Here is a 22,427-nt window from a genome sequence, read left to right on the forward strand (position 1 = left end):
GGATATTGATAATGAGGTGCCCAATATTGTTCGTGTTTTCTCAATGGCTAAAACCAATTGGGGCTACGAGGGCGGTTTCAAGTCTGAAGCGGGCATACATTGCACCTCCCATTTTGCACCATTGACAAGAGATCTCCATTATGAGAAGCAATGGCTGTGTGCTACATTACAGGATGAGTCAGTGCAGTGTGAGGGTGTATACTGTAGCAGGGATTTCTGTGCTTTAGGGGTTAATCTAACCCCTACACAGAAAGAGCTCTACCTGTTTGAGGATAGCGCACCACGTGTCCCTGGCAAAATCAGACAGAGTAGAATGGGCAGATACTGGAATGTGGATGAAATGCTTGGTTGATGCTATTGACTGGGAGATGCGCCCTGATGGGTCAAATTATTCACCCAGCACACTGACAAGTTGTTACCCATTCTGTTGGGAAACGCCAACTGAGAGGGGTGTGCATGGGGTTGATCAGGTTTCTTTTTCTACCAATATCATGTTGTTGAGTGAAGACTCGCCCCTCCTGAGAGGGGTTCCTGAATGCCTATGGGCAAGGGACAAGTATGATTTTGGGAGAATGAAGGGAGCTGAGCCAATGGTAGTCACTCCTAAAGATACCAGGCACCCGTCTAGAGCACAGTATCCACTCAGTACTGAGGCAATAGCAGATATTACCCTGTTCATGCATCCGTGTTAGCTAATGGCGCTTTAATTCCCTGTCCAGAATCACCCTGTAACACCCCTATCTTGCCTGTTAGAAAACCTTCAGGTAATTGGAAGTTTGTCCAGGACTTAAGGCCTGTGAACGATGCAGTTTTGCCCGTGCCCCAGTGGTTCCTAATGTTACTACTCTGTTGGGGGCGGTACCACCCACAGCAGAATGGTTCTCTGTGATTTATTTGGCTAATGCGTTTTTTTTGTACTCCCGGTGCACCAGAGTCACAGTTCTGGTTTGCTTCACGTTCCTCGGAAGGAGGTACATTGAGTCCCCCGCAATTTTTTTCAGCTGCATTGGCACATATATATTATATTAAAATTAAAAGTTGCAACTTCTCTCCCAAACTGTAAAGGATTTTGCGAAATTAGATCACTCCCAATGGCAGACAGCTGGGTCCAGAGAGAGTACAAGCTATTCTCTCTGTCCCATAGCCTGTTACCAAATGACACATGATGTCACAGACTGGTATGACAGGGTACTGTAGGGCGTGGCTGCCTGACTATGCCGAGGATGTCCAGCCTTTCTTAGATCTCATTTACGGTCACAAGATGGCTATGAATGATAAGATAAAATGGACCCCTGAATGACTGACTGCCGAAACTGAAACAACTCATGACTACTTCTCCATGTCTGGGTCTCCCTGTACACATTCTAAACCCTTTCAATCTGTTTGTGTGTGAAAGAAGAATGGGATTATGTCTTCTGTGTTGACTCAGGACCATGGGTGGGAAACAGAGACCAGTGGGTTACTATTCTAAGCAATTGGATGGCGTGGCGAGTGTGTCTGGTGTGTTGTTTGCTGCAGCTACCGAGGCTGTACTGGCGTGTGCTGACATTGTTGCTATGTGTGAACTAACTGTGCATGTACCAGACGCTGTTTATGCTCTCATCTCACAGGCTAAGACTGCTCATCTGACTCCAGCAAGGCACTATCAGAATGTGCTTCTAACCATGTCACATGTGACCCTGAAAAGGTGCACTGTGCTAAATCAAGCTACATTGTTACCAACTAAGGACAGGAGAAACCCATGACTGCATAGCGCTGGTGGAGCTTGTATCTAAACCAAGGTCAGATTTGACTGATGTCCCTTTGCAGAATGCTGAATTGGAAATCTTTATAGATGGCTCCACTCAGAGGTCTGAGAAAGGAGAACCACTTGTTGCCTATGCTGTATCAACAGCGGCAACCACACTTGAAAGTGCTAAATTGCCACCACATCTCTCAGCGCAGGCTGTAGAACTTTTTGTAATCACAAGAGCTTGTATACTGGCGAAGGATAAGTCAGTTACTATCTACACAGATAGCCGCTATGCATTTGGGGTAGTACATGATTTTGTTACATTGTGAAAACAGCGTGGGTTCCTCACGTCCCCTGGGAAAACTATTACTCATTGGAAACTTGTTGATAACCTATTGAAAGCTATCCTCTCCCTTCGGAAATAGCTATATGTAAATGTTTGGCTCATACTAACTCTCCAAGGGCAACATAATGGCTGATTTGGCAGCCAAAGCAGCAGCTGTGTCTACTGATTCTCCTGCGTTGCAGATGGGTTCACATCCTATTATGAATCTATTCTCCCCCAATGACATTTCAGACTTGCGATCTTCTGTAGGTCCTGTCGAGCTGAGGAAGTGGAAGAGGCTGTGTACATATGACAATGTGCAGAAACTGTGGTTGGGCCCGGCTGGGCTGCCAACTCTGCCACGTTCTTGTTTTCCCTACCTTGCTAAGTTGGCGCATGGCCAGTATGTGACGACCCTCCCACTCTGTCTGCCGTATTCTCTCTGTTCTTGTTTCCTTGTTAGGATGCCGGTGGGCGGAGTTGGAAGGGTCGTCAGCTAAATGGGAAGCACCTGGGCCCGGCTGTGTCCCAGGATAAAGAGACCTCTTCCACAGTCATTGGGGAAGACTCTCTCCATGCAGACACCTTGTTGTTTTTGGTTGTGGTAGCTAATAAATATATATTTTTGATACTCCTTGTCTCCACGTTGTCTCCCTTTTGTTGCGAACTCTGAGCCGGTTCGTAACAAGTACCAGTACCATGTGTCAAAAGTTGGGAGTGGTAGATTTACCTGGTAGAGTAACGCATTATTAAAGACAGCGGTAGAGTATAGTAGAGATTGTAAAATGGAAAGTCAGGTATTTGAGAGGAAGAGATATGTAGTTAATAGAAAGTAACAAAGACAGTGGGAAAGAAAGGAAATGAGAAGTTCATTGGAAAGTAGAACTGAAAGTATAAATTCATATTTTGAATTGTTTGAACATTACGATGGTGAAACTCATGGCAGGAACTGGCCTCCCTTGGGTCACGGTAATGCCACTCGCATTGATGTACATGAGGGGGCGGGCACACATAACAACTGGGTTGGCCCCCCAGGAGATCCTGGCCCCTTTCCTACAGAACAAGCTGAACCTGAGGGTCTGCGACAATGACATGATAAGTTATTGTACTGCTCTAAACAATGTTCTGAAGACTATTTTTCCCAGGGTGAAAGCAGCTCTGCCCCAGCCTCTGGTGGGGATCCTGCACAAACTGCAACCAGGTGACTGAGTGGTGGTGAGACCTGAGATGAAGGCATTGGAACCAGCAGAGGTGGACTGGACCATACCAGGTGTTGCTGTTCGCGTAGCTAATAGGTCTACTTGGATCCATGCCAGCCACTACAGGAAGGTGCCATACTGCCCACCAGACCCTGAGGATGGAGGATCCGAGACTACACCCCTCAGGCTCCTGTGATGATCCCTGGCCCTGCTGGCTTAGGACAGGCAATCATGGCCGAGGTATGCGCAATAATGCTTCCCACCCAGCAAACACGAGCCCCGTTGTCCCTCTACCCCCAGGCCTCTACCCCGCGCCCATGATTCCCAAAGTCCCTCTACCCCCAGGCTTTGTGCCCCCTAAGGATCCTGTGATGATGCCTGCCCCTCTCAGAACACAAGCCTGCCCTCCAGGACTGGAAAACCTGACTAAATTGATCAGCTCCTCATCCATCAGAAAGTTAATCTGGCTGAAGTGGTTCTGGGCTGGGAGGTGAAACATAACTACATTGTAAAGAACAGTGTCGGGCAGCAAGTGTTTGCTGTAGCAGAGAAGGAATGCTGCACTCTGGGCCGAGACCGACCTTTCACCCTTCACATCCAGGACAACCTGGGAGAGGAAGTGATGACCCTGATGCGGCCTTTGAGGTGTGACTGCTGCTGCTTCCCCTGCTGCCTGCAAGAGCTGGAGGTGCAGAGTCCCCCTGGTAGCCCCATAGGCTATGTGGTGCAGGAGTGGCACCCTTACCTGCCCAAACTCACTGTGCAGATCAAGAGGAGAGAGCCCCAGCTCAAGATCAACTTTGATGTGAAGTTTCTGGATGAGACAGTGGTGCTGGGGCAGATCAGTAAGCAGTGGGTTGGATTCCTACGGGAAGTCTTCACAGATGCAGATAACTTTGGAATCTCCTTCCCTATGGACCTGGATGTGAAGGTAAAGGCGGTGTTGCTGGGAGCCTGCTTCTAAATCGACTTCATGTAACTTGAGAGAAGTAGAAGAGGTTGATTACATTTCTAACCCTATGGGTGCCATTTTCTGCCCACTGAACAACACTAGGATTGAAATGAAACAAAAACAGTGTGAATTTAGGACTTCCATCCAATGATGCTAAACGTAAAGTATGTTGAAATGTGACGTTAATAGAATGTTAAAGGCATAATCTGGGATATCACCTGCTGCATTTATTCAGTGAAAAGAGGTCCAGGAGATAGTGGGTTACTATGTTCTGTTGTCCTTTGTTTGCTAAATCATAAGTTGTCAACTGAAAGTGTGTTATTTTAATTATGAGTTTCAAATATAGTCTTTAGTACGTACATCAACCTTGGATCCTGAGCCTAATGTATGTACCCTGAGACCACTCTTAGCTCTCGTTCTTGACAGTGGCCTCTCCTCAGGCCCTGCCACACACGTAGGGTAGATTTTCACTCCACTAGACTCTGCAATGGCTTTGAGACTTCACCTTGCACCAAACAGAGCAGAGAATTTTACATTTTTTGCTTAACCTTTATGTAACTAGGCAAGCCAGTTAAGATCAAATTCTTATTTACAATGACGCCCTAACCGCTAGTGTCGTCACGCTGTCAATTGTATGAAAATACTGTGCATTCTAATGTCTACAGCCATGCACCTATCTTTTTAATTCATCCACTTTATTACTGTAGCCTACTTAGAAGGTGCACTTATGATACATTGTATGTCAGAACAATAGAGAGTTCATTAAAAAAACGTTAATTATACAGAAAAGTGTTAAGGAGAGGATCATTCATTTATTTCACATTCAAGAGTTATCATAGTCCACTAACAGTAGAAAGTGTGGGAGTAAAGGTTCATTTGAGACATTAAGTTATTTATTTTTCTCAAAGTACATGAAGTCGATGAGGAAGCAGGCTCCCAGCAACAGCGTCTTCATCTTCACTTCCAGGTCCATGGGGAAGGAGATTGCAAAGTTATCTGCATCTGTGACAACTTCCTGAAGCAATCGAACCCATTTCTTACTGATCTTCCCCACTGCCGTTGTCTCATCCACTGGCTTCACCTCAAAGACAACATCTGGTCCGCATCTAGTCACAAAACGGCCCCTTGATCTTGAACTGGGGTTCTCTCCTTTCGTTCTGCATGGTAAGTTAAGGGTAGAAAGGGTGCCAGTTTTGCACCACGCATCCTATAGGGCTACCAGGGGGACTCTGCACCTCCAGCTCTTGCAGACAGCAGGGGAAGCAGCAGGAGTTTACAGTCCTGCGGGGCCGCAGAACTGTAGAGTGCAGCAGTCGTTCTCCTCTGCTACAGCAAACACTTGCTGCCCGACATTGTTCTTTACAATGTTGTTATGTTTCACCTCCCAGCCCAGAACCACTTCAGCCAGATTCACTTTCTGATGGATGAGGAGCTGGTTGATCTGAGTCAGGTATTCCAGTCCTGGAGGGCAGGCTAGTGGTCTGAGAGGGGCAGGCATCATCACAGTATCCTTAGGGGGCACAAAGCCTGGGGGTAGTGGGACTCTGGGGCTCATGGGTGCGGGGTAGAGGCCTGGGGGTAGAGGGACTATGGGGCTCATGGGTGCGGGGTAGAGGGACTCCGGGGCTCATGGGTGCGGGGTAGAGGCCTGGGGGTAGAGGGACTCCGGGGCTCATGGGTGCAGGGTAGAGGCCTGGGGGTAGAGGGACTTAGGGGCTCTTGTATGCTGGGTGGGAAGTATTATGGCCATGTGGCACCAACGTCATGGCCTCGTTCATGATCGCCTGACCTAAGCCAGTGCCAATTAATCCAAGACCTTGGGTGGCATGGGAACAATGCACTTTCACTTCCGAAAAGACCCAACAAAACACACACCAAAAATGGAATTCCATATTTTCTAAATCAGCAGGTAGCCTAAGAGAAATACAAAACTAATAGTTTAGGTATATATAGCCTATTGCTTTAAGAGAGAATTTAGAATAATCATTCATTTCAAAAAAAGGTAAGTAGGCATAATCAAGTGTAGCAGAGCATGCCTAACTAGACCAGCTAACTTGTGTAGGAATAAGCCTACGGGCTTTGTATTTATTTTATTTATTATTAGTGTCTTGCATCTTCAGGGTGCCCAGCTCACATGGGCAATGGGCTTATAAAACACTGTATTCATGATTCAGTGTGTTACAAACTCTTTTTTTACAGTAACAAAATAAAATGAACGTACCTGTTTGTCCTGAAGTGTTCTGATGAGGATGACAGACACAGAAAGGCTAAAATAATGTTTACCATCTCCAACCTAGCCTACAGCATGGATTTTTTTAAGAGCTCTGGATGCGTTTCCTTAGTAACCTTACTAGCTGTCTGTACATTCTCCCGTCAACATGCACAGATAGATGTTAACACATAGCTACATTTCGAGTAGTTTCCTGATGAAAATGAATAGGCTGAATGACTGATGTATCAGTTTAACGATCTACTGACCTGTGACCAGATACTCTTCACTTCCGTAGGCTGTGTGGGTGTAGAAAGGTGCTTTGGTGCGCTCCAACACAAGTGTGTCCGAAGTCTTGATTTTTGTTCCCTCTACGAATGCACGCTGCAAGCACTTGTCTATGGTATGCTTGCGTTCCTGAGGAACGAAACAGCGCTCGCTAGCGAATCCCGAGGCTAGCACCACCCTGGCTGTCGCGAATAGAATTCACTGCCCATCAGTGACGTGAAAAGATCTTTTGGGGGCCATGTACTCCAAAAAAAAGGGCACACCCAAAAAATGTGTCCCGCAACCACGGTCACAGACTCGTTTTATTACAACAAGAGGAGACAGCAGCACCATCTGATGAGTAAAGTATTTTGCTAAACTATTTTAAACTGGAATAATTGCTACACTTATTACCAATAAACAACACAATTCCAGTCAAAAAAGAAGAGTGTAAGAAATACTGTACATATGTAGGACCTTAATTTGTTCACCCTGTTGCAGGAGTACTTTCCTGAAATGCAGGAAATGTAAAACTTGTAGTGTATTTGAGGTGTCATGTATGTACATGTACTTACCTGGAGTGCCTGAGGGTGGCACTGTTACTAATTCCTACGTGATCATCTGTACTTGCACTTGACCCATGACATCTGATAAATTTTGTTATTCTACCCAAATCCCTGCCTCAGTGTGCTAATATATTAGATGGTGTCAGAAGTTAAAAAGTAATACAAGGAAAGCTCAACATTCCAAAATATCAAACAAATGAGACCGCCAACTACGCTGAACCTAGAGGGAAATGTAGCCGAAAATTGGAGTGTGGATCCAGAAATTCAACCTTTATATGTGGATCTAGAAATTCAACCTCTATATCATCGCCAGTGGCTTCTCCAAGAAATCAGAAAAAGTGAAATGTGCCACATTCCTGCATGTAGCCGGAGATGATGCAATCAAGGTATCCAATACTTTTGATTTTGATGATGATGTAGAGGACTTGGATGTATTAAAATAGCTTTTCCGAACGTATTGTGAGCCAAGAAAAATGTGGCTAGTGAATGTCAATGAGAAAAATACTGAGAATGAGCAGTGGCCAGAAACACTGAAAATAAACAACCACAAACATACTATTAAGCTGGATACAGGAGCTGAGTGTAATGTCTTGTCCATGAGAGACTTGAAAACGCTGACAGTGAATGTGAGTGGCGATTCCATGCAAAAATCCGACTGCTAGTGACGTATTCAGGCCACCAGATGGAGCCAAAGGGCAAGAAAACACTCAAATGTCAATACAAAGAGAAAGTGTTTGAACTGGAATTTCAAGTGATAGAATAAGATGCACCTGCAATACTTGGAAGATCAGCTTGTCTGCAAATGAGCTTAGTACAGAGAATATTCAAGCTTGAACAAAGGACAGGGAAATGCTGTTGCTGAAATCCCTAACGCCAAGGTATTTTCAGTAGTTGATGCAAACCAAGGATTCTGGCAAATCCAACTGGATGAAGAGAGCTCCCGACTCTGCACGTTCAATACGCCGTTTGGGAGGTATTCATTCAAGAGACTGCTGTTTGGAATCGCGTCCGCTCCAGAGGTGTTCCAGAGATGCCTCGCCCAGCATTTGGAAGGTGTCATGAAAATCATGGATGACATTCTTGTCTGGGGTGATGACACCAAGCAGCACGACTGGAGACTGAGACAGCTACTAGACAGACTGAGAAGCATTAACTTGAAACTGAAAGTGCAAAATCAGAATGACAGAAATTCGCTAAATTGGACATGTGTTAAACAAAGGCCTGAAACCAGACTCCGAAAAGGTCAGAGAAATACAAGAAATGCCAGAGCCAGAGGACAAAGCAACACTTCAGAGGTTCATGGGAATGTTGCAGTATCTCGCAAAGTTCATCCAAAATCTCTCAGATATCAGCACACTACTGACACACAACTGCTGGAAGGAGACATTCAGTGGTGCTGAGAGTCTTCACAGTAACAGCTTCAAAAGCTTGAAAACACTTGTCAGCAATGCGATGTGATCCTGCAAGATGGTCAGCCAATCGCATATGGGTCAAGATCCCTCAGACTGTCAAAAGAGATACGCTCAAATTGAAAAAGAGCTACTGGCGATGGTGTATGACTGTGAGAAGTTTCATCAGTACCTGTATGGAAACCAGATCCAGGTGGAGTCAGACCACAAGTCCTTGGAAACAATCTTCCAGAAGTTGCTCCAGAAAGCACCAGCCAGACTGCAGAGAAAGCTGATTAAACTACAGAGATACTGTCTACATGTGAAATACAAACCAGGAAAGGAGATGTACATCGCTGATGCACTGAGCTAAGCATACCTGAAGGAACAGAGAGAGAAATTGCTGGATGGTGAGCTGGATGTAAAGTACATCGCTCATCAACTTCCTGTTTCAGAAGAGAAATGGCAGCAATTCAAAACAGCAACAGCAGAAGATGAAGAGTTAAGACTGGTCACAGAAACAGTTAAAAGGGGATGGCCAGACATAGGGTTGCAAAGGGTCGGAAACTTTCCGGTAAATTTCCAGAATTTTTCCATGGGAAGTTAAGCCCGGGAATTTTGGTAATTATGCTTAAATTCATTTTAAAAAAGTTAGCTTATAGGGGGACAAAATGGCGCCGTAGAGAGAACGCGGTGTTTCAGCGAGCTCACGCGGCATTCGTAAATGTATATTCTTACATTAATCTCCTAGCTTGAAAAAGTGGTAGAATTGGCTAAATAAGTTACCCTACAATGAGCCTTGACGGCTATTTCTCAAAAATCTCCAACAACATGCCCAACAGAACTACTAAGAAGTCGACCAAAACCGCCATCCCTGTAGATGTGCAGGAGGAGCTAGCTAACGTTAGCGAAGCTAACAACATTGCGGATCCAGGCACAATGGACCTGGTGATTCAAAGGATGACGGATAACATTACTAAAGTGATCAATGTTAAGATAAGAACAGTCCTGGAAGCAATAGCAGGCCATTCAGCTGAACTACAGAGGGTTGTCAAACGTGTTGATGAGGCGGAAGGAAGAATTGCTACTGTGAAAACTTCAACTACATCTATGGACACTAAGATAAAAGCACTTGAGAAACAGGTGCGCGAAATGGCGGAGCACATTGACGACTTGGATAATCGAGGATGCAGATGGTATATCCGTGTTGTGGGACTCCCGGAAAATTCTGAAGGGACACGTTCAGTAACATTTTTTGAGGAATGGATCCCTGGCTACCTGCAAATGGACACTAAGGCTGGTCGTGTGAAGCTAGACAGAGCCCATCGCTCTCAAGCACCAATACCCGGTCCCAATCAGCGCCCACGACCAGTGGTTATAAAGTTCCACAACTTTACCGACAAGCAGCGCGTCATGGATGCGGCTAGAAACATCGGTTCTGACGGTAGTCAACGTAAAGGTCCAAAGGTCTCATTCTTCAATGATTATTCCACAGCGGTTGTACGAAGGCGCAAAGCGTTTGAGGTGAAGGCTCGACTCAAGAGAATGAAGATGGACTACGCACTGCTGTACCCGGCCACATTGAAGATTAAGGTCAACAGATCGCCTAAAAAACTCTACACACCTGAAGAAGCTGCTGCGTTTATTGACTCTCTCGGGTAAATAACTTTAAGCTGCACCTCCGCAGCATTGGATAACGTTTTATTTTATTTGAATCTGATCATGAAACAGTGGTGTAAGTTCTCATGTGCTCCTGTTCAGTAATATTCGTATCGTTATTATTTTTCTTGCTAAAGTAACTGCCGCTATAGCTCAGACTGAGATATGTATGAATCTATATTGGTGCCCAGGCTTGGTTTTAGGTGGAAGAGCCTCAATCTTCTTCTATTGATTTTAATTTCCACATATATAAAGGATGAGGCTATTGAGTGGCAATGCGGACTTAAGAGTCTACATTGGAAGGTTGAAATCCCCTGCATGTTAGCTAGTGGGAAAACCCACTTTTGGATCTTTACATGTTTAATTTTTGGGTTTAGTATAGTTCGAGTTCAGGGTTCATATCGTTTGTTTATGCTCAGTGAGATAGAGGAGAGTTCAACACATGGAAAAAGGTACTACCCCATTTTTACAGTAGGATTCAGTCTGGATATTGAATGGTCAAAGCGCAATGGCAGGTAACAGACTACGTGTATGTACATGGAACATTAGAGGGAGCCATAACCCCATTAAAAGGAAGAAGGTACTGTCTTTTTTGAAAAAGAAAATATTTATATTGCCCTGTTGCCAGAAACTCATTTGGATGATAAGGAGCATCTGAAATTACAAGGGGGGTTTGGTCAAGTGTTTTTCTCATCATTTACATCCAGAAGTAGAGGTGTAGCAATTCTTGTGAAAAATAACCTACCACTTAAGGTCTTGAAGTGTGTGAAAGATAAATTGGGTCGCTTTGTTATAATTAATGGTACTTTACAAGGGCAGAACATTTCCATAATGAATATTTACTTCCCCCCTGCCCACCCCCCTGACTTCGTCACTAAGGTATTTCTAGACTTTTCAGAATTAAACTCAGACACTGCAGTGGTTGGAGGAGATTTTAATTGTTTGTTGAACCCCCTTATTGATCAATTTCCCAGCGGTATAGCCTCACTCTCTCCTCAAGCTAAGTCACTTACAGCTATTTGTGATGATCTGGGGTATGCTGATGTTTGGAGAGCTTTTCATCCCTCCAACAGAGAGTTCACTTTTTTCTCTGCACCTCATGGATGTCAGACTAGAATAGATTACTTTTTTATGCCCAGGAAGTCGCTGCAGTCTGTTTTATCCGCTAGGATAGGAAGCATAGTCATATCTGATCATGCGGAGGTGATCCTGGACATAAAACTCAACGTGGCATTCAATCAGTCAAGACATTGGAGGTTGAATACAACCATTCTTAAAGACCATACATTCACATCATATTTTATTACAGAGTTTAAAGCATTTTTCTCTATTAACTCTCAATCAACAGATAACCCCTCACTCCTTTGGGAAACCTGTAAGGCGTACGCCAGGGGTCTGATTATGTCATACGTAGCCACTAAGAGGCGGAAAAAGCGTGAAAAGCAAAAAACACTAGAGGGTGAATTAGGAACTAAAGAGAAGGACTACATTAAAACTCCGACTCCTGCCCTATTAAAGGAAATATCAGTCCTTAGATCAACGTTGGACTCTCTCCTAACACAGGACGCTGAAAAGAAAATGAGATTTGTCAAGCAAAAGCTATATGAACATGGCGATAAGCCAGGAAAGTACTTGGCGTACCTAGCTAAAAAGAGAGCTGACTCACAGTCAATTGCGGCTATTACTGATTCTGATGGCAATCATTTATATGAAAATAAATTGATAAATGACTAATTTAAGACATTTTATGCAAATCTTTATGCCTCAGAACTGCCAAATGACGCACCCAAGTTAATGGAGAACTTCTTTTCTAAGATTGAGCTCCCTACTATCTCCGAAGTACAGAGGTCTCTCCTTAATGCCCCTATTACTGAGGAAGAGATAATGTTCGCAATTAAGAATCTGCAAAATGGTAAGGCCCCAGGACCAGACGGGTTTTGTAGTGAGTTCTATAAAGAGTTCCATGGCCTGATCCTTGAGCCATTGCGTGATATGTTTAACCACTCATTTTCAAATGACCAGCTCCCCCAAACGCTGCGAGAAGCCAACATATCACTTATTCTCAAAAAGGGAAAATGTCCGGAGTCTTGTTCCTCGTACAGACCAATTTCCCTTCTGAATGTGGATAGAAAATTGCTTTCTAAAATTCTAGCCACAAGATTAGAGGACTCACTGCCACTAATTGTGAAAGGAGACCAAACTGGCTTCATTAAGGGCCGTAGGTCATGTAACAATGTCAGACGGCTTCTTAATGTAATTCAAGTCTACCAACGAAGTGCTATGGATGGTCTTGTGCTCTCCCTAGATGCTGCGAAAGCATTTGATCGTGTGGAGTGGTCTTACCTATTCTTTGCTCTGAATAAATTTGGTCTGGGGGACAACTTTATAAAATGGGTGAAAGTTTTATATGATGATCCTCAGGCTGCTGTCCTTACTAATGGACTAAGGTCAAATAGCTTCTCTATACACAGAGGTACCAGACAGGGCTGTCCTTTGTCCCCCCTCCTATTTGCACTCGTTATGGAACCACTGGCCGAGGGGCTGCTCATTGGTGATGTTCACCATAAAATAAGCTTGTATGCTGATGATGTCCTGATATTCATTTCTAATCCCGAGACTTCAATCACATCTCTTATTAATATTATTGAATTATTCAGTGAATTCTCAGGCTACAAGATTAACCTAACTAAATCAGAGGCTATGCCACTTGGTAACCTTCACTCTGTACCTAATACTTCTCCCCCCCTTCCCTTTTAAATGATCTCCCTCAGGTTTTACGTATCTGGGTATATTTGTAACTCCTAAATTCCAACAAATGTACAAAGCCAATTTTGTTCCCTTATTTGACACAATAAGACAGGATCTGGAGCGCTGGAACTCTCTTCTGATTTCATGGTTGGGTAGAATATCCCTCTTGAAAATGAACATTTTACCTAGGCTACTTTACCCAATCCAAATGATCCCAGTATTACTCTCCAATAAGGTAATAAAGGATGTAAATGGATGGCTAAGTTCCTTTATATGGAGTAAACACAAGCCAAGACTTAAGATGGCAATATTGCAGCTGCCAAGTTCTATGGGTGGCTTGGATCTGCCCAATATCAGGTTCTATCAGTGGTGTGCCCACCTATGTTATATTTCTGACTGGATCACAAATGATGACTGCTCTATTTGGTTAGACATTGAGACTTCTCTTTCAAAATAGGAAAGGTCCAAACTAACCTCTGCTCTTACCCCAATTCTTAACAACCCAGATTTTGGCCCAGGATTGCTGGATGCCGGCTTTAACTTTTGGCTTAATAAGGGCATACGCAGACTAAATGACTTATTTGCGGATAAGATTTTATTGTCATTTGAGCAGATGGTCGAGAAATATCAACTCCCAAAGCAGGACTTTTTCCGTTTCCTACAAGTAAGACATTATATTCTGAAGAGCACCACCTTAATTGGCAACCCTGATATGTCTGTCATTGAAAGAATGCTTTTTTTCCCACAAAGGAAAATGTCTGTAAGACTGTTTTATGATGCTTTAAGGTCCTTTTCTGCTGTCGACACAGAGGGTGAAACAAGTGTGGGAGAAAGAACTGTCTGTTACTATTGACGAAGAGATGTGGGAGGACATTTGGAAATATGCAAAAACAATATCTATATGTAATCGTACTAGAGCAATTCAATTAAGAATAATACACAGATTGCATATATCCCCAAATCGCAGACATGCTTTTAGCCCCTCTTCCTCTTCTCCTCAATATCTTAAATGTAAAACTGATACAGGCACCCTAACACATTGTTTATGGTCATGTACCAAAATACAAAGATATTGGTCTGGCGTTCTGCAAGAAATTTAAAAGATCCTAGGGGTCGATCTAGAATTGGACCCAGTTTCTCTACTGTTAGGTCTCGCTAGTAGGCATGTTACTTCTGTGGGTAAGAGGAGGCTTTACAACATCCTCACCTTCGCAGCGAGGAAAAACATACTTTTACAGTGGATTAGTGATAAGGTTCCCTCTATTAAAGATTGGCATAAGATACTATTTGAATGGGTGCCGCTGGAATATCTGACATGTACATTGCATTCTAAGACAGATCAGTTCTACAAAGTATGGGAACCTTACCTAAATTACCTAGAACCTGAAGTATCAGCTATTATGCTGCAAGGATTCTCTTAGAATGGTGATCTATGTATTTCAGAATTACACTGTACGTTCCATGTGGGGAACCCAACTTCTTGGTTTAAACTGAGCTTTTTTTTTTTTAAATTTATGTTTCTGTTTGTTTAAAATGTATGTATTGAGAGACGCAATGAGGGGGATGGGGTGAGAGAAGCGCTGAGCGGGGAGAGGAAAATGGTGTGTGTGTGTGTGTGTGTATGTGCGTGCATACATACGGATATGTGTAAGTGAGTGCTGTTTTTTTGCCTTGTCTTTGTTGTTGTATCTCTTAATATGGGTGAAAATTGTGAAACTCCAATAAAAATACTGTTACAAAAAAAAAGTTTTTGTGGGATATACATAAGTGAATTCTAGGTATTGTGGCATATTTTGGTTAATCACATGTACAGCTGATTCTCAAGATCTTGCACACACTACTACACTGCCTGAGCCAAGGACTACATGCTTTCTGGTAAGAATTGATTACAATACTGGGTGAAGTGAATATATATGACATACATGATTTCTTTGTTAACTAGTAAATAGTAGCCCACAGCAAAGTGTGTTTAAATCATTTCTAACTTGTTAATTCAACAGTTTCCATACATGTTTCATTTTAAAACATTTATTTTACAAAGGACTTGTTTAATCTAACTGCTTAACTATTTATCTGTACATGGAATTGTAGTTGGGTTTTTTTGACCGTTTTTTTCTAATCTGTACAGGAAAATGCCACGGGCACTATCTGATGTGTGGAGACATTTCACTGCAGCTAATGTAGAAGGAAAAGCTGTGTACATTTTCAAATACTGTGCCAAATCATATGTGAAGAATGTAACAAAGATGCAGAATCATCTGGCCAAGTGCATAAAGTTCCCTCAGCGCTCACAACAAGCAACCTCTGACAAAAGTCCCTCTACTTCTATTTGAGGTGAAAATGATGAATCAGACACCTTGTCGATAGCAACAGCTCATGGTCCTCCTGGACTCAGAAGTTTTTTTGACTCAATGGAGTAACGTAGCCAGAGAAATGCTGATGAAAGTCTTGCTCGAGCTCTGTATGCAACTGGTTCACCTCTGATGCTCACAGGCAATGTGTATTGGAAGAGATTTCTGAATGTTGTTCACCCAGCATACACCCCTCCTTTCTCCACATCTCCGGTTTCCTACCGCAAGCTCTGAACCTTTTCACCTGGATCATCGCAGCTAGCTAGCTGCTATCCGAGTGGCTACCCCCTGGATAACGTCTCTGTCCCGAAGCAAGCACCAGTGAGCCTGGAACTAGCCTCGTGCTAGGCCCATCTCCCGGCTAGCTGAAGAGGCCCATCAGCCACTCCTTGGGCTACAATACATATTTTGCCAATTGGTCTGGACCCCTTTTCTGCTGACACGTATCCCCGCCGATCCATCACGACTGGTCTACCGACGTAATCCGCCCAAGGGGTTTCAACAGGCTCCTCCGTCGCGATGTCAACCGAAGGCCCATCCGCTAACCTGCTAGCCGCGGCCTGCTAGCTGTCTAGAGGATATCGGACTGTTAGCTGAAGAGGACCATCAGCCAATTTCTTTGGCTACAATACCTATTTTGCCAATTGGCCTGGACCCTTTCACTGCCTACACGGAGCCCTGCCGATCCAACACGACTGGTCTGCCAACGTAACTGTTCGAGGGGGCTACAACATACTTCTTCCATCGCGACGTCCCCCTAAGGACCTTCTGCTAGCCTGCTATCCCCGGCCCACTAGCTGTCTGAATCGCTGTGTCTCCAGCTCGCCTAGCTACCCACTGGTCCCTATGATCACTCGGCTACGCATGCCTCTCCTTGATGTCAATATGCCTTGGGCTGACTCTTTTCTCTGTATACATCAATGATGTCGCTCTTGCTGCTGGTGGTTCTCTGATCCACTTCTACACAGACGACACCATTCTCTATACTTCTGGCCCTTATTTGGACACTGTGTTAACTAACCTCCAGACGAGCTTCAATGCCATACAACTCTCCTTCCATGGCCTCTCAACTGCTCTTAAATGCAAGTAAAACTAAATGCATGCTCTTCAACCGATCGCTGCCCTCACCTGCCCGCCCGCCTAGCATCACTACTCTGGACGGTTCTGATTTAGAATATGTGGACAATTACAAATACCTAGGCATCTGGTTAGACTTCGCAACAAAGCATCCTTCACTCATGCTGCCAAACATGCATAACAAACTGACTATCCTACCGATCCTTGACTTCGGCAATGTCATTTACAAAATAGCCTCCAACACTCTACTCAGCAAATTGGATGCAGTCTATCACAGCGCAATCCGTTTTGTCACCAAAGCCCCATATACTACCCACCACTGCTACCTGTATGCTCTCAATGGCTGGACCTCGCTTAAAATTTGTCGCCAAACCCACTGGTTCCAGGTCATCTATAAGTCTTTGCTAGGTAAAGCCCCGCCTTATCTCAGCTCACTGGTCACCATAGCAGCACCCACCCGTAGCACGTGCTCCAGCAGGTATATTCCACTGGTCACCCCCAAAGCCTATTACTCCTTTGGCCACCTTTCCTTCCAGTTCTCTGCTGCCAATGACTGGAACTAATTTCTAAAATCACTGAAGCTGGAGACTCATATCTCCCTCATTAACTTTAAGCGTTAGCTGTCACAGCAGCTCACAGATCATTGCACCTGTACATAGCCCATCTGTAAATAGCCCATCCAACTACCTCATCCCCATAGTGTTATTTTTGTTGTTGTTGCTCCTTTCACCCCAGTATCTCTACTTGCACATTCATCTTCTGCACATCTATCACTCCAGTGTTTAATCACTAAATTGTAATTACTTCGCCACTACGGCCTATTTATTGCCTTACGTCCCTAATCTTACCTCATTTGCACACACTGTATATAGATGTTTTCTATTGTGTTATTGACTGTACGTTTGTTTATTCAATGTTTAACTCAGTGTTGTTTTTGTCGCACTGGTTTGCTTTATCTTGGCCAGGTTGCAGTTGTAAATGAGAACTTGTTCTCAACTGGCCTACCTGGTTAAATTAAGGTGAAATAAAAAAATTTTTAAAAAAATAACAAGTTGATTTCAGTGTTTATATTGTTGCTTTCCGCTGTTTGTTTTGGTGTTGTTGGTACTGGAGAACACACAGATGAGTAGTTTTCTTTCAGGCTGACACTTTTCAGGTTCTCTTTCCACAGGATAAGGTAAGTCCATTTTGGTTTCGGAGTGTCTCTCTGGGTGTGTGGTTTCATGTGTTTTTAACAGGTGTCTCTGGTTCCTTCTCGTTTGGTGTTTGTACTATGTATGAGCTTGGCCGGTCATGTTTTCCAAGTACAATTGCTGGTTGCCATTTGTTGTCTTGTTTGATCCTGACTCATTCTCCTTCCTTCATCACCAAAATCTTACGTGTGCCTTGGTCAAAATAGTATTTTTGTCTCTGTTGTCTGCTTGTGAGACGGCTCTTGACATGCTGATAGAGTCCTGGCTTTAATAATCTCTTTGATGTCGGAATCTTTGTCTTCGGCCTTCTTCCCATTAGTAGTTCTGCAGGAGAGAGACCTACTTCATCCAGGGGTGCGGTTCTGTACTCAAGGAGAGCTATGTAAAGATCTCCGTTGCTGTCTTGTGCTTTTTTCAGAAGGTTCTTCACAGTCTGAACTGCTCTCTCAGCTTGGCCGTTTGACTGTGGAAATCTAGGTCTCTACGTGACATGTTTGAACTCCCAGCTGGTAGAGAACTTTGACATTTATTGACTCACCAGCTGTCTTCCATTGTCGGAGCACAAAACGTCAGGAACCCCATGCCTTGCGAAGATTGACTAGTGCTGTAATGATGTTTACTTGTTGTCCTACTGAGCTTGGAGATTTCTTGGTATTTTGAATAGTAATCCACACATACACTGCTCAAAAAAATAAAGGGAACACTTAAACAACACAATGTAACTCCAGGTCAATCACACTTCTGTGAAATCAAACTGTCCACTTAGGAAGCAACACTGATTGACAATAAATTTCACATGCTGTTGTGCAAATGGAATAGACAACAGGTGGAAATTATAGGCAATTAGCAAGACACCCCCAATAAAGGAGTGGTTCTGCAGGTGGTAACCACAGACCACTTCTCAGTTCTTATGCTTCCTGGCTGACGTTTTGGTCACTTTTGAATGCTGGCGGTGCTTTCACTCTAGTGGTAGCATGAGACGGAGTCTACAACCCACACAAGTGGCTCATGTAGTGCAGCTCATTCAGGATGGCAAATCAATGCAAGCTGTGGCAAGAAGGTTTGCTGTGTCTGTCAGCGTAGTGTTCAGAGCATGGAGGCGCTACCAGGAGACAGGCCAGTACATCAGGAGACGTGGAGGAGGCCGTAGGAGGGCAACAACCCAGCAGCAGGACCGCTACCTCCGCCTTTGTGCAAGGAGGAGCAGGAGGAGCACTGCCAGAGCCCTGCAAAATGACCTCCAGCAGGCCACAAATGTGCATGTGTCTGCTCAAACGGTCAGAAACAGACTCCATGTGGGTGGTATGAGGGCCCGATGTCCACAGGTGGGGGTTGTGCTTACAGCCCAACACCGTGAAGGACGTTTGGCATTTGCCAGAGAACACCAAGATTGGCAAATTCACCACTGGTGCCCTGTGCTCTTCACAGATGAAGCAGGTTCACACTGAGCACATGTGCCAGACGTGACAGAGTCTGGAGACGCCGTGGAGAACATTCTGCTGCCTGCAACATCCTCCAGCATGACCGGTTTGGTGGTGGGTCAGTCATGGTGTGGGGTGGCATTTCTTTGGGGGGCCGCACAGCCCTCCATGTGCTCGCCAGAGGTAGCCTGACTGCCATTAGGTACCGAGATGAGATCCTCAGACCCCTTGTGAGACCATATGCTGGTGCGGTTGGCCCTGGGTTCCTCCTAATGCAAGACAATGCTAGACCTCATGTGGCTGGAGTGTGTCAGCAGTTCCTGCAAGAGGAAGGCATTGATGCTGTGGACTGGCCCGCCCGTTCCCCAGACCTGAATCCAATTGAGCACATCTGGGACATCATGTCTCGCTCCATCCACCAATGCCACGTTGCACCACAGACTGTCCAGGAGTTGGTGGATGCTTTAGTCCAGGTCTGGGAGGAGATCCCTCAGGAGACCATCCGCCACCTCATCAGGAGCATGCCCAGGCGTTGTAGGGAGGTCATACAGGCACGTGGAGGCCACACACACTACTGAGCCTCATTTTGACTTGTTTTAAGGACATTACATCAAAGTTGGATCAGCCTGAAGTGTGGTTTTCCACTTTAATTTTGAGTGTGACTCCAAATCCAGACCTCCATGGGTTGATAAATTGGATTTCCATTGATTATTTTTGTGTGATTTTGTTGTCAGCACATTCAACTATGTAAAGAAAAAAGTATTTAATAAGATTATTTTATTCATCCAGATCTAGGATGTGTTATTTTAGTGTTCCCTTTATTTTTTTGAGCAGTGTAGTATATATTCTGTGTCATTGTAGTGGAAGAGGTCCACTCCAACTTTGGCCCAAACTCTCTCTGGGACTGGATGAGACATGAGCGGCTCTCTTTGGTTGTTGTTTGTGTATGTTGCAGACTGCACATTTTGTTACAACATCTTCAATCTATTTAGCCATGCCTGGCCAGAACTGAACATCCCTTACATTTTACGATTCCCTTGTGTGCTTCATGGATTTTTTCCATAATTTCTTCTCTCATTTTCTGAGTAATGACAAGTTTTGAACTTTTGAACAGCAGTCCATCTGAGTATGTCAAGTCCTCTTTGAAGGTCCGTTAGTACTGTATTTTCTTTGCAACTTTCCCTGTCGTGTCTGGCTAGGGTTGCACATTTTGGAGAATATTCAGAGGTGGAAACTTTCCGTGGGAATATATGGGAATTAACAGGAATATTTGTGAATTAACGGAAATATTAGCAAATTAATATTAATACCATTAAATGTAGATGTTTTTTGCATTGGATATGTTTACCATATCATATGGAGACAGAAACATAAACCTTTTACCTTATCATAAGTAGACATAATTGCAAATGATTAAATCCTTCCAATAGAAACAAAAATGTACTTGATTTTTTTTTACTTTAATTAAATGAGTTGACTTTTCCACGGGATGATTTCACTGAACAACAAAAGAAAGGGAATATTGAATGATCCCCAATGATCCATCGCATCTCCCAAAAACCTTTTCAACATAAAATGATAGTCTAGAAAGTAAAGCTTTGGTTGTCTTCCTCTCAGGCTTCCATGTATTCTGCCTGGACATCCTTAATGTCCACCTCTTGAACATCTGACTCTGAGGCCTCATCTTCACTGTCACTTTCCAATCTTGATGAGGATGGCTCGTTGTCAGGCTCAGAAAGCCTCAAATTTGCCCGGATGGCCACCAATTTTTCAACCCTTGTATTGGTCAGCCTGTTGCGTGCTTTGGCGGCTGATGTTGGTGAGATTTGGAGGATGATGGAGGCAACAGGGGAAAGAGCCTCAGATCCACAAAGTCCCTTCCAGCAGGTGGCTGATGAGATATGTTGGCACGACTGCCATATTGCTGCCATATTGCATCTCCATCCCAAAGCCCTTGCTTGGAAGTGTACTTCGCCAGACTGCCAAGAACCGCCCTCATCCAGGCCAAGGTGGCAAGACACGGTAGTGATGACACCATAGGCCTTGTTGATCTCTGCACCAGACAGGATGCTCTTGCCAGCGTGCTTGGGGTCCAACATGTATGCTGCGGCGTGAATGGGCTTCAGGCAGAAGTCTTCACGCTTTTCGGTGTATTTCAGAACTGCAGTTTCCTCTGCTTGGAGCAACAGTGAAGTGGGTAGGGCAGTACGGATTTCTTCTCTTACATCTGCAAGCAGAGTCTGAACATCAGACAGGATGGCATTGTCTCCCTCAATCCGTGCAATGTCTACTCAGGAGCTTCAGGCTGCTTACCACTCTCTCCCAAAATACATCATCCAGGAGGATCCTGTTGATGGGGTTGTCCATATCGGCAGACTGTGATATGGCCATTTCTTGGAGAGACTCCTTCCCCTCCAGGAGACTGTCAAACATGATGACAACACCACCCCAACGGGTGTTGCAGGGCAGCTTCAATGTGGTGCTCTTATTCTTCTCACTTTGCTTGGTGAGGTAGATTGCTGCTATAACTTGATGACCCTTCACATACCTAACCATTTCCTTGATTCTCTTGTAGAGTGTATCCATTGTTTTCAGTACCATGATGTCCTTGAGGAGCAGATTCAATGCATGAGCAGCACAGCAATGGGTGTAATGTGAGGGTAGGACTCCTAAACCTTAGACCAAGCAGCCTTCATGTTCGCAGCATTGTCTGTCACAAGTACAAATACCTTCTGTGGTCCAAGGTCATTGATGACTGCCTTCAGCTCATTTGCAATGTAGTGACCAGTGTGTCTGTTGTCCCTTGTGTCTGTACTCCTGTAGAATACTGGTTGAGGGGTGGAGATGTAGTTAATTATTCCTTGCCCACGAACATTCTACCACCCATCAGTGATGATTGCAATACAGTCTGCTTTCTCTATGATTTTGGCTTGACCTTTATTTGAAATCTGTTGAACTCTGCATCCAGCAAATTAGTAGATAAAGCATGTCTGGTTGGAGGGGTGTATGCTGGGTGAACAACATTCAGAAATCTCTTCCAATACACATTTCCTGTGAGCATCAGAGGTGAACCAGTTGCATACAGAGCTCGAGCAAGACTTTCATCAGCATTTCTCTGACTACGTTACTCCATTGAGTCAAACAAACTTCTGAGTCCAGGAGGACCATGAGCTGTTGCTATCGACAAGGTGTCTGATTCATCATTTTCACCTCAAATAGAAGTAGAGGGACTTTTGTCAGAGGTTGCTTGTTGTGAGCGCTGAGGGAACTTTATGCACTTGGTCAGATGATTCTGCATCTTTGTTACATTCTTCACATATGATTTGGCACAGTATTTGCA

At 44.2% G+C, this 22,427-nt stretch overlaps 2 pseudogenes; one reads left to right on the forward strand and one right to left on the reverse strand.

Annotated features, from left to right (window-relative positions):
• Positions 1-3,630: 3,630 nt before the first annotated feature.
• On the forward strand, positions 3,631-4,235 carry LOC106613104 (phospholipid scramblase 2 pseudogene; annotated as a pseudogene).
• An 862-nt stretch (positions 4,236-5,097) lies between these two features.
• On the reverse strand, positions 5,098-5,706 carry LOC106613055 (phospholipid scramblase 2 pseudogene; annotated as a pseudogene).
• Between the last annotated feature and the right edge of the window lie 16,721 nt (positions 5,707-22,427).

This window comes from Salmo salar, chromosome 09 (assembly GCF_965601325.2).
Source record: "Salmo salar chromosome 09, fSalSal1, whole genome shotgun sequence".
Classification (NCBI taxonomy): Eukaryota; Metazoa; Chordata; class Actinopteri; order Salmoniformes; family Salmonidae; genus Salmo; species Salmo salar.